General features: G+C 35.8%; 1 long non-coding RNA gene across 1 annotated transcript; it reads left to right on the forward strand.

Moving 5' to 3' along the window:
• Positions 1–7,529: 7,529 nt before the first annotated feature.
• On the forward strand, positions 7,530–12,660 carry LOC147489325 (uncharacterized). The gene is made up of 3 exons (XR_015201470.1): positions 7,530–7,799; positions 9,302–11,525; positions 11,603–12,660. It is a non-coding gene; the product is annotated as an uncharacterized LOC147489325 (long non-coding RNA).
• The last annotated feature ends 90 nt before the right edge of the window (positions 12,661–12,750 follow it).

The following is a 12,750-nucleotide window of genomic DNA, read 5'->3' on the forward strand; positions in this document are numbered from 1 at the left end:
GTATGACATTTGAATAAATTACGTAACGAAAATCCTAGAACCTAGCTACCACAACTCATGTGATCCGCCTGCTGTGGGTTGCAGTAATTTGATTGGCCCTTTTCGGGCGCTTTGAGTGAATCTGAATGGCCCTTCCGGGCGATGTGATATGATTGGCCTTTTGTAGGGTGTATCTATATGAGATATTAATTGACCCATGTGTTGGGCAATCGTGAAATTTAATAGTGGCTTGATTATTCCGCTCACAAAATAGAACGAGACGTAGCGATATTTTATGCCGAATAATTGTAAAGATTTTGCATAATGGCTTCCGTGTGAGGGTACCTGGTGCGCGCATCCCGCTTCGTGGTAGTTACGCACGGAGTGATACATTATGTAAGGGGAGGCATGTGGATGTACATGTTCGGTGTTGGGTAGCGATTGTGGTAGCCAGGGAAACTAGGTAAGACATAGATACGACGTGATTTTAGGGACACGCAAAGAAAACCTTAATTAATATAATTATGGTAATATGTTGGTTAATGATATATCTTTAGATGGATGATTGTATATGGTTTTGCAGAATGGTGGGTCAAACTACTTACTTGTGTAGAGACGACCCACTCTGTAATTGAGCATGGAACGAGGTAAGTATATAATATGCTTGACTGGTTATAGTTTAGTTAGAACCTAAGGCGCCTCGTGGAGGAACTAAATGCCTTTTATTATGCATATGGTTTGTTGTGTGGTTAATGGGAAGTTAAAGGCCTCGATGGAGGAACTACCGCCTTTACTTATTGTAGTTAAGAATTTTCAGATTAGTTGTTGGAAGTTAAAAGGCTTCGGTGGAGGAACTAACTACCTTATGGAATGTGTATGTATATGTATAAATATATGTTGTATTTTAGAGCTACTCACACCAGCATTTTTATAATGCTGACCCGATTTGCATGTTTGCTTATCGGGTGTATTCATTAAATGAACATAGTTGATAAGTCTTGACAGGTTTAGTGTTGAAGAAGATTGGTTGCTGCTTGAGGTTAGCGTCAGCGTCGCATTTCAAGATAGGCTTTGTTTCTTTTTAGGTGATATAGATTTTCAGTTGAGATAAGGTTATTTGCATTTTCATTTGTTAATTTTTGTAATGAAGAGGACTTTTGTTTAAGTTAAAATTTTTATTGGTTTTTAATTATCCACATATTTAAACTGTTTATGAGTTTTTGGAAGTGGAGAGTGTGTTACACCTCGGAAATCGAAGAGTCGGGAACAAATAATGTTTTTTCGAATTCTGTCAAAATTCGGGGTGTGACAGTTTGGTATCGGAGCATTTGGTTAGCTTAGACTTAGGTGAGTCTAAGTGATTCTCGGATCGTGGTTTATGGGTAGTGTTTAAGAAGTTTTATTTTCAAAACTATTTCCGCTAGTTGTTTTATTTTTACAAAGAAAATGAAAGAGATATAGAAATAAAGAGAGGCAATATTTTTCTTGATTTGATTGTATGTGTAATGTGTATATTTATATTAGTTACTCTGGTGGAGTGCATATGAAATGCTTTTATTTTTCCTTATCATATGAGGAGTGGTTATATGTAAATTATTAATGGATTTGATCAAAATGGTGTGCTGCTATAATATTGTTTTGTTGTTGGTGATCATTTTCACATGGATTAAGTGCAATAACGTGTTTGTGAACTTTGTATTTGAGTGTTATGTTATTATTCAAGAAACAATAAGATATTTTAATCTATATTGAATGAGCTGCATTATCTGATGGCTTTGTGATGTACTGAGTAAGGAACTAATTGCCTCAGTGTTGGAGGAACTATCTCGCCTCACTCGTACACTTTAATGGATGAATAGTATTTTGAAGTATAAGAAATTAATTTGTTATATGTGATTAATTATAAATAGAAAAAAAATAATAATAATAAAATATACGTGTATTCTTTTTGAGATGTGTATACTTGCGTATACACGTGTATTCTTTCTTGAGTTGTGTATACTTGCGTATACACGTGTATTCTTTTTGAGATGTGTATACTTGCGTATACACGTTTTTATATTATTGTATATAGAGGAACTATTACCGTGTGTATGAGATGATTAATATTGTTTTTCCAAGAAAACATGCATGTGTAGATTGTTTTCTTAAGGTCACGTTATTAATGATTAATTAAAATAATAGTGATAATTGTTATTTTTAAACTATATTGGAATTTATGTAGAGGATGTCTTAATATAATGATGATCGTATTTCAACAACAAACGGATTTTTATTTTGTCTTATAAATATGTGTCGTGCCTATAAATTATAACATGATTGATTAATATTGTTAAATTAGTTTCACATTGATTTTTGCATATTCGAGTATTCTTACATATATACCTTGATTTATGATTCATAAATATTACCGTGAGAGTATAACTTATTATGGGTGATATGTTAGAAGTGAGTTTATATTATCCTAAATTTTTTAAAATTCGTGTTATACGGTAGCAAGTCTTATGTTAATTGTCACTATATATGGAGATTAATTTTTGAATCTTTTCACCGGTTAAAATAATTAGTAATAATAATAATAGCAATGAGCGTCGAGTATTTATTCTTAATTGTTTTGTTTCAGTCTATATGATTTGGATAGATGAATATGAAAAATTATTTTTAATACGTGCTATATTTGATCCAGTTGCAAGCATGAATTAGGATTCAAGGGTTGTTTTAAATTTAATATTTTTGATAGTATGACTAAAGTAAATATAAAGTTTTATTATAGTATCAATGACACGAGTGATTTTTATTTTGAGTGTATTAGGGCACAAATTTTTTCTTTGGTGCATGATAATGAAAGACTCCATAATGTTTTATGCATGGATGAACTTACCCCATATTATGGATTAGTTAAGTAGAATATTAATTTTTCGTAGAGACTGCTACGTGTCAAGAAACTGCATGCTAATGAGAAATGATATATTTATCTTGTGTTTAAGTGACAATAATAATGTGTTTTAATATAGACAGTTAAAATATGATAGATTTTGTAATGGAATGAAGACATATATTCTGGAATGATTTAAAATAATTAATATCAATGTTATCTTGTTTAAGTTTAATCTTTATACATTCTTGTGTAGGTTCGAAGTTAATAACCAACGTTATTTGTTCGTATAGATTTACTTCCGAATCTAGGGACGAGATTCTTTTGAGATGTGTATAGCTGTAACGCCCGTATTTAAAATATGTATTTTTCTATTTATTTATTAATTAAATTATTTATTTAAAAAATCGGCTGGATTGGATTTGGGATACACGGGCCTGATTTCTGGGCCCGAGTCTGTATTGGGCTTGAGTTTCAAACCCAAGTATATATTCGTATTGTTCTGGAGAATAGGGTTCTAAGAAAAATAAAATAGTAAAAATGGAGGCAGAGCTAGAAACTCGTTTGCTGGAGGGTGGAGCACGACGATTTAGACTAGGAGGATTCGTGGAGCTGTTAAGACAGGTGAGTAGAGTTTATCTCTCACCACTACTAAAACTATGATTTTTGTCTGTTTAGTATTTACAAATTTACTGTCGAGTGTTTCCGACCAGTTTTATAATTTTAGTTCTGTCGATATGTTTTAGATTTTGGTTAAACTGTCGAAACTCTGTTGAGGGTAGAAAATCGACATTGAACTGTCCAAGCTTTATGGGCATTAATGGCAGATAAAGCCCAATAGCATGAAATCGTCCTATACCTTTGGTTGAACTCTGTTGGGGTGGTCTGGAACCCTTACTGCTGAGGTTAGAAGTGAATGATGTTGGTCGGGTTTAGCAGCGGGGGATGGTGCTGTTGGAGCTCTGTAAAGGTATTCATGGCGGCACCAAGAAATCGCCAGTCTATGATTTGGAAACGTAGTAGTTGGATCTTGATGTTGTATGTTGGGTTTTGCTTTTTGATTGTTGGTTGTCGATGGAAGGGGGTGTGTTTGATTGTGTGGGGGCTGTCGGAGGTGGTAGAAGCCATTAATGGCGGCGAGAAACTTCCAGATCTAGTTTGGTTGAATAATTCGGAATGTAAGAATTAGAGTTTTTGTGTTTGACAAAGTTGTAGGGGTTTTTGCAAGGATTAAAACCAATTGGTTGAGTTGGGTGGTTGTGTGGAGGCTTGTGGTGGTCGGTTTGGTGCTGGTGGTGGAGGAGGAAGCTTGGAGAAGATGAACTGTTGACCGGCTGGGCTTGGGCTTGGGCCGAGTTTAGTTTTTGGGCCCGGTTTGTTTTAGTTGTTTGGGCCAACCTTTTATTTGTTTTGTTTGGGCCCGGTTTGATATTAGTTAGTGGTTTGGGCCATTTTCTATTTGTTTAGTTTCGGCCTGTTTAATTTAAAGTTTTTGGGCCGGTTTCAGTTCAATTTTTGGGCCGAACCACTTAACTGTTTTCGGCCAGTTTCTAATATTGTATGGGGCCAGTCCATAGGACTTAATATAGATCCAAATGGGTCTTTCAACTTTTAGATTTTTGGGTTCTAAGGTTTGGGTTTGGCCAGTTGGGTCCGAACCATTACCTTGGTCATGAGCCCATGAGTCATGCACCTTTGACCTTTAGCCATGAACCATGGCTATGACCCTGAACCTATCGAACATGGAAACGACAGTTTGACTTTGACAATGAAGTGTTGACTTTGACCTTGACTTTGACCATTGACCGTTGACTTTGACCTTTGACCGTTGACTGTGGAATGTTGACTTTTTCCAGTTTTTCATATATTTAAGAATATGAACAAATATAGTAATAAAATATTGTCAAAAATTATATAACGTTGTTTGTCATTATCTAATTAAGATTTGACGTGAGTAGTGTGTAAAACATATATATATATATATATATATATATATATATATATATATATATATATATATATATATATATATTGGGCTTTGATTGTGGACTGTGGACTGTTTAATTGTGCTACATTTTATGTTGTAACTTGTATGGACAAATCAAATACTAAAATGCTGTGGAAGCTTGTATAAATTTGGTTGTCATTATCTAATTAAGATTTGACGTTGATATTGTGACATTATATAATATGTTGGGATATATATATACATTAACTGCAATAGTTGTGAAGAAATAAATGTATAGACACTCCATTATTTTATTTGTGAGATACTAGTAGAGTATTTGTGGATATTTTCCACGGGAGTGTGGCGTAGTGCAATAATATATTGGCACGTGAAAGAATGCAAATGGTTATGAGATATTTTGAGATATTTCTAAATATTGTGGCTTAGTGCAATAAGGTAATTGACCTGCACGTGATATAGTGGAATGATTATGAGTCATTAATGTATGACATTTGAATAAATTACGTAACGAAAATTCTAAAACCTAGCTACCACAACTCATGTGATGCGCCTATGGGTAAGGGTGCAGTAATTTGATTTGGCCCCTTCCGGGTGATTAATATGAATGGCCCTTGTGTAGGGTGATATGATTAGCCCTTGGAGGGTGTATCTATGTGATGATGGACCCAATATGTGTTGGGCAATCGAGCTGAATAGTGGCTTGATTATTCCGTTCGCAAAAAATAGAATGAGACAGCGATATTTTATGCCGAATAGTGGCGATACTTGCATAATGGCTTCCGTGTGAGGGTTTACGGTGTGTGGCATCCATTTCGGGGTAGTTACATACATACGGAGTGATACATTATATAAGGGGAGGCATGTGGATGTATATGTTCGGCGTTGGGTAGCGATTGTGGTAGCCAGGGAAACTAGGTAAGACATAGATACGACGTGATTTTAGGGACACGCAAAGAAAGCCTTAATTAATATAATTATGGTAATATGTTGGTTAATGATATATCTTTAGATGGATGATTGTATATGGTTTTGCAGAATGGTGGGTCAAACTACTTACTTGTGCAGAGACGACCCACTCTGTAATTGAGCATGGAACGAGGTAAGTATATAATATGCTTGACTGGTTATAGTTTAGTTAGAACCTAAGGCGCCTCGTGGAGGAACTAAATGTCTTTTATTATGCATATGGTTTGTTGTGTGGTTAGTGGGAAGTTAAAGGCTACCGATTGGAGGAACTACCGCCTTTACTTATTGTAGTTAAGAATTTCAGATTAGTTGTTGGAAGTTAAGGCTTCGGTGGAGGAACTAAGCGCCTTATGGAATGTGTATGTATATGTATAAATATATGTTATATTTTAGAGCTACTCACACCAAAGATTTTTATAATGTCAACCCGATTTGCATGTTTGTTTATCGGGTGTGTTCATTAAATGAACATAGTTGATAAGTCTTGACAGGTTTAGTGTTGAAGAAGATTGGTTGCTGCTTGATGTTAGCGTTAGCGTCGCATTTCAAGATAGGCTTTGTTTCTTTTGAGGTGATATCGATTTTCAGTTGAGATAAGGTTATTTGCATTTTCATTTGTTAATTTTTGTAATGAAGAGGACTTTTGTTTAAGTTAAAATTTTTATTGGTTTTTAATTATCCGCATATTTAAACTGTTTATGGGTTTTTGGAAGTGGAGAGTGCGTCACACCTTGAAAATCGAAGAGTCGGAAACAAATAATGTTTTTCTGAATTCTGTCGAAATTCGGGGTGTGACATTTGTATTATGGTTGGGAAGCTAAGGCGCCTCAGTGGAGGAACTACCTGCCTAAATTTTTGTAATTAAGAATGTTGTATTTGTCGTTGGAAGTTAAGGCGCCTCGGTGGAGGAACTAAATGCCTTATGGATTGTGTATATATATGTATAAGTATAATTTGTATTTTAGGGCTACTCACACCAGCATTGTTTATAATGCTGACCCGATTTGCATGTTTGCTTATCAGGTGTGTTCATTAAATGAACATAGTTGATAAGTCTTGGCAGGATTAATGTTGAAGAAGGTTGGTTGCTTCTTGTGGTTTGCATTAGCGTCACATTCAAGATATGTTTTGTTTTCCCTTAAGGTGTAATAGATTTTAGTTGAGACAAATGTTGTTTTGTATTTTCAGTTGTAATTATAATTAAAGAGTTGTTGAAAGAAGATTTGTAATTTAATAATATTTGTGAGTTCTTGGGAAATGAAGAGGACTTTTGTTTATCTTAAATTTTTATTGGTTTTTAATTATCCACGTATTTAAACTGATTATGGGAGTTGAGAGTGCATCACACTTCGAAAATCGAAGAGTCGGGAACAAATATTATTTTTCCGAATTTTGTCGAAATTCGGGATGTGACACTAAACTTCATATTACACAAGTACATATTACTTTGCAATGATAGAGAAAGGAAACAAATATAAGAGCAAGTTTAATGCAACATGCGAATAAGCAACACAGATGAGGGATGGGTGCTAAAACTTAACGGACAGTAGCCATAGATAAGGCTAAGTCCAATGGTTTGGTGTAGCAAAACACCAAACCACAATAGCACAGTGGATACCGTTAGTGGGATAGCGAAATCAAATCCAATGGTTTGTTTTTTCAGCCGCCACTGATATTGGCGTGCAACCCAAAATACAGCAATAATATCCCCTTTTGTTATCTGCCATCAGCAGTGGCGGGCAAGAAATAAAATAAAATAAAAAAAAAACCAAGTTTTTTTATACGCTACTCCCACAAGCGTGTAGGTATTTATCTCCCCATTTTACCCTTTCAAAAAAAAAACACCCAGAACACGGAAAAAAAATCACTCTCACTCTCACTCTCACTGTTCAACACCACCGCACGAGAAAAACAGAAGTCCTAGAAATTGACGCCGAATTTTGGATTTTTCATCGCCACTTCTCACAAAAATGGCTGGAAAGAAAGAGGGAGGCAAAAAAACTGCAGTAGGTAATTCTACAAGCTTGTTTATAGTACTCCTGTACTTTACACTGTTGTAAATGTGAATCAAGAAACCCCTTTGTTTTTATTTATAGTTGTTTTCGTAATTGCACACCAATTGTTTGTTCAATTTCCTTCAAAGCATGTTTTTTTTTTGCTTAGGAAATGGGATTTGAGTATTTCGTTAAAAGATTACATTTTTTGTGATGCCCAATTTTGAAAATGAAGATTAAGTTACTTTCAAGTTACCATTTTTCATGTTATGCCAGTACAACATTGTATTGCATTCACTCGTGATAAGTTAGTCACCGCAAAGATACTTCTAAGATGTGACCAAAGTACAGCATGAAGGCAAAATTGTTCATAGTGTTGTTATTATGACGGCAATATTGCAGAACGAAACAATAACATTCAAAGAGATTTGAATGTTTGATACAGTTTTCCCCTTTTCAAAGTTTTCATTTTTCAATATATGAGGGCACATTGTTTTCAACCCAAAGAAGAGTACATTTACATATTAAGAACAACTACTACGACGTGACAAATTATCATAAGCTTATTTGCGGATAAAAAGCCACATCAGAGCTCCTTAAAACTGACTATTTGGTGATCAGTATCGGATGCAGCATAGTTGATTACCAATTCCATAAGCTTCCTGTATCTCTGTAGCTACTATAGTAATATATACAGGTTCTTGGTAGTAAGAGAATTCGGAGATAGCACATTTTATGGTTAGAATACACTGGGGGGAGTGAATTCTTTAGGCCATATAGTTGCGTGTAGGGTGCTAGCCAATCTAGCCATATTCTGAAGATATGGGCAAAGAGGAGTCTCTCCAAGTCACCGAAAGAACAACTAGATCTTCTGCTTCTAATACACCTACAAAAATCTTCATCCAAAATCAAAAGAAAGTTGACCCTCGTCCTTCATCAATTCTTGATGATCTTGTTTGCGGAGAACAATCCATCAGTTAGGAGACATTGCTTTCTACTTTTCCTGGCAGAGGAGTTCAGATACTCGAGCTCTTGCGATTACTTGGTCCTCTAAATTCCCCCCTACTTCCTCTTTTCCTCTATGGTGGCCCTTCTTCAGGAAAAACCAATGTTGTCCTTCAAATTGACAAGCATCTAAAGTGGCCTTTTATATATTCAAGTTTTCGAACTTGCTACAATCCGCGTCTCTTCCCTCTTGAACCAGTTGCTGCATCATAGAAAGAATTCTGGCAATGGTTATTCTAGTGGACAAAAATGAAGGTGATGAGATTGACAAAGTCCTCCTCATTGCTAGTCTATACAAGAGAGTGCGTGTTATGATTAGCTATTTTAGGAGAGATATAAGGCCGACCTTTTAAAATTTGTTGAATTTCAATTGTTATTTATCAATATTTCACTTTGATGTTGTTCTCTCAATTCTGCTTTTATAATTTCACTTTCTTATCGTAGACAATTCTGCTTTTATAATTTGGAAAGATTTTCGTTAATTTATAACGATGTGTTATAAAAGCATGGCAGGTTTCAATTGATGTGCTACAAGTTTTTGTGGGACAATTTAGTCACTAATAATTGCCTAGCAAGCCAGTTCTTCAAGCACTTTGACTTGGATTCTCAATACATATTACCCAAAGAAATCCAAGAGCGAGCTGCTCCTTCATTCGAAGCCAAGGTTAGAAACACATTGTCTAAGTCTCAACAATACGTCCACTTGATTTGGTAAATGATGTGTTAGTATCCTTTTGAAGGATAATTGGAGTTTTTCTAGGTTAAGGAGACTACGATTGTGTGTTGATATACGTAGAATACTATAGTGTGGTCTAGTTTTGTGTCATACCATCAGTAGAAAGAAAATGCGACACTTAATTTTATTTGTCGTAATGCCATATCATCTAGTTTTGTGCCATATCATAACTCACACTTAATTTTATTTGTCGTAATGCAAGACCAATTTATTTAGTTTCATATTATAAATTATGTTTGATTTTGGTGTTAATTTATTTTTCACTAGTTACAATGTCCGGTATTTTACACAAATTCAGAGGTAAGAGTACAAAGTCGAAAAAGTCAGGGACACCAAATGCCCCAAATCCAGAAGATGTACATGTAGGGACTTCTTATTCTGAGTTTGATCCTAGTTTTTATCACCGTGTTGTTGTAGAGGAAAGTACACACATATCCTTTACTCTTCGTGAAGGTGGTGGAACAAAACACACATATCCTTTACTCTTCGTGAAGGTGGTGGAACGAAGGAAAAAGTCGGTAAGAAAGGGACTTTGGCCCCTGTTATGGAATGGTTGAGCCAAGTGAACTTTGGAGAATTTTAATTGATGCTTCAGAATGTTGGTTTTGACATCTTTGCTCAAATTGACATTGAAAAGTTCGATAGACAGTTAGTTGAAGCAATTGTAGAGAGATGGTGGGACTCTATCCACACATTTCATTTTCCATGTGGCGAGATAGGCTTTACGCCACTTGATTTCTCAATACTTACGGGGTTGCGTGTTGGAGAAGGAAAAATTATAGCTTTTGATTCAAAATATGAGTTATTTGATGAGGCTGTCAAATATTTACCTTTTTTAATGGAGGATGAGATTTATAGTGGCAGCATCAAACTGAGTCATTTATAGATGTATACATCTTATGCAGTGCAAGATAGTGTTAATGAAAGAGAAATAGGGTTTCGTGCTTTCATGTTGTATGTTATTGGAAATGCATTGTTAGCAAATTCCTACAGCAAGGTTCGTTTGGGATATCTAGCTAATCTTATTCAGATAGATGATATCAGTAGTTATGACTGGGGAGGAGCTGCATATACGCAACTGATCGGGTCTTTGGACTTGGTATGTCGTTTTGGCATTGGCAATGGTAGTAAAACTGTGGTGGGGATGTGGCAAGTCATTGAGGTAATTAAAGTTAATTATTTTTTAAATGGATTTGATTAGTTAGTTATGTGCTAATATATTTGTTTTTGTTCAATACTGGTATTATTCCTATTTTCGAAATGGCATGCACGTTCGGATACTTGAAGAGCCTGACCAATTTCCTGCTATAAATAATTGGGGTCCAACTTACCGTCATAAGGTTGTGGGTGAATCCCATTGTAATCTATGTCTAGCGCGACAGCAGGTAGAGTCTCGTACTCGGAGTTCTATTGTATGGCTACCATGGGTAGATTCCACATGCATACGCATAAATCATCCATATGTTCGGAAAGCATTAGAGTTGACTAGTTGGCGATGCATCTTGTTTGGACCGTTAGTAAATGTTTGGTATTTAGGAGAGTGTTGTCATCGCCAAGTCACTGGAATTCCTTCAGTTCCTTGTGATCCCCCTTCGCATATGAATCTTAACGGATGCCAGACTGATATATTGCTCCAATGGTACAACAGTGGTGACATTTCTGTTGATGCCTTGATTAGACAGGTTAGTGAGTAGCAAATACACTGACTATTGGGCTCGTGTCTCAGTGGGGATGCTTCTACCCCCAACTTATAGAGGTGTGAATGTGGACTTTGTTGGTGCATCTGGTCTTAAGGAGGATGTAGGTATCTCACAGCCGATGGGGGCAACCCTTAATCGCTCATCATATCCCCCATTGTCACAAGTTGAGTCAGTTGTTACTCCTGAAGCCAATTGGGTTATCCCTATTACTTGTTGTAATGGTAAAATCTTTAATTTACGTGTTCCACCAATTGACAAAGATTTGGTGCCACATCTCCCTATTGATGCCAACTTGACACCAGTAAGTAAATTAAATAGTTTATTTTATTTTATTTTTTGTATTAACATTTAATTTATTTAATTATGGTATCAATTTAGGCACAATTGAAGACGATGTTAGAGGACTACATGCATGACACGACTTCTATGGCTAGTCTTATTTGCAAATGAATAGTGGAATGCGCTCAATATTTGTAATAAGGATGATATATTGGAATGCGCTCGTCAAGAATTGAATAGTCATGACATTTCATATTCTGAATACGCTGAAGTAGTTGCGACTCAGATGACCCCCCCCCACAAGTTCAGACTCGGCCATCTATCTCAAGGGAGGATGTATATGTCCCTCATTTTGCGGGTGAATCAACTGATCCATCCATGCGTTACTCGAGCTCACAGGGAGAAGGAAGTAGCAGTTATGGTTTCTATTAGTATTTCATTGTTCAATACATATTTGTAATGATGCTAAACTTATAATTATCTATTGGTATTAGCAATAGTTGTTGGGTTGTTATATATGTGAGATTTACAGATTATGACAGGTTTTGAGATATGATTTAATGTCTACATTACAAAGGAGACTCTGTCCGATTTTTTTGTAATTGGTCGCAGGTATTTTTGAATTTGCTTGGAATTTGTGAGTAACTTAATTTATATATGTTTTTGTATTGGTTGAACATGTTTAAGATCATATTGATTATGTTGTGTGATTGTTGCATTATGAAATTGAGTGGTGCACTGATGTGATCAAGTCTCAGTTTACATTTTGTAGTCCAAGTTTTCATCCACGCCATGTTGAAGGTGTAACAGAGCTAAACTCTTGGCACCTATGACAATGGAGTTTGTAGAATTAGTAATTGCATCCGGGGAAGACTTGAGTGAAGTTTGCTGTGATCTTATTTGCTTAGGTGGTGTCAGTCACATGGGGGAACAGAACCATCCCATTTTACTTCTTGGTCTCTCTCGCTCTCTTCTTTTAGTTCAGACATGGTTTGGTCATACTAATCTATACTGCCAGTGACGTTAGTGTAAAGAAGCATGTATGTTTATGAGTGATGTTTTCTTGGTCATTTTGAGCAGTAGCACATCAAGAAAAGTAACACTTACCGTTTAATTATGTTACTGAAAGTTCTTTGGATATCTCTTTTGCCCATTTTGTCAGCTACAAGCAAATATTGCCAAGGTTGTGCTACACACCCGAGCGACTAGTTTGGACTCTGGACGGAATGGCGTGGGCACTTGGCAAC

This window comes from Coptis chinensis, chromosome 7 (genome assembly GCF_015680905.1).
Source record: "Coptis chinensis isolate HL-2020 chromosome 7, ASM1568090v1, whole genome shotgun sequence".
Taxonomy (NCBI): Eukaryota; Viridiplantae; Streptophyta; class Magnoliopsida; order Ranunculales; family Ranunculaceae; genus Coptis; species Coptis chinensis.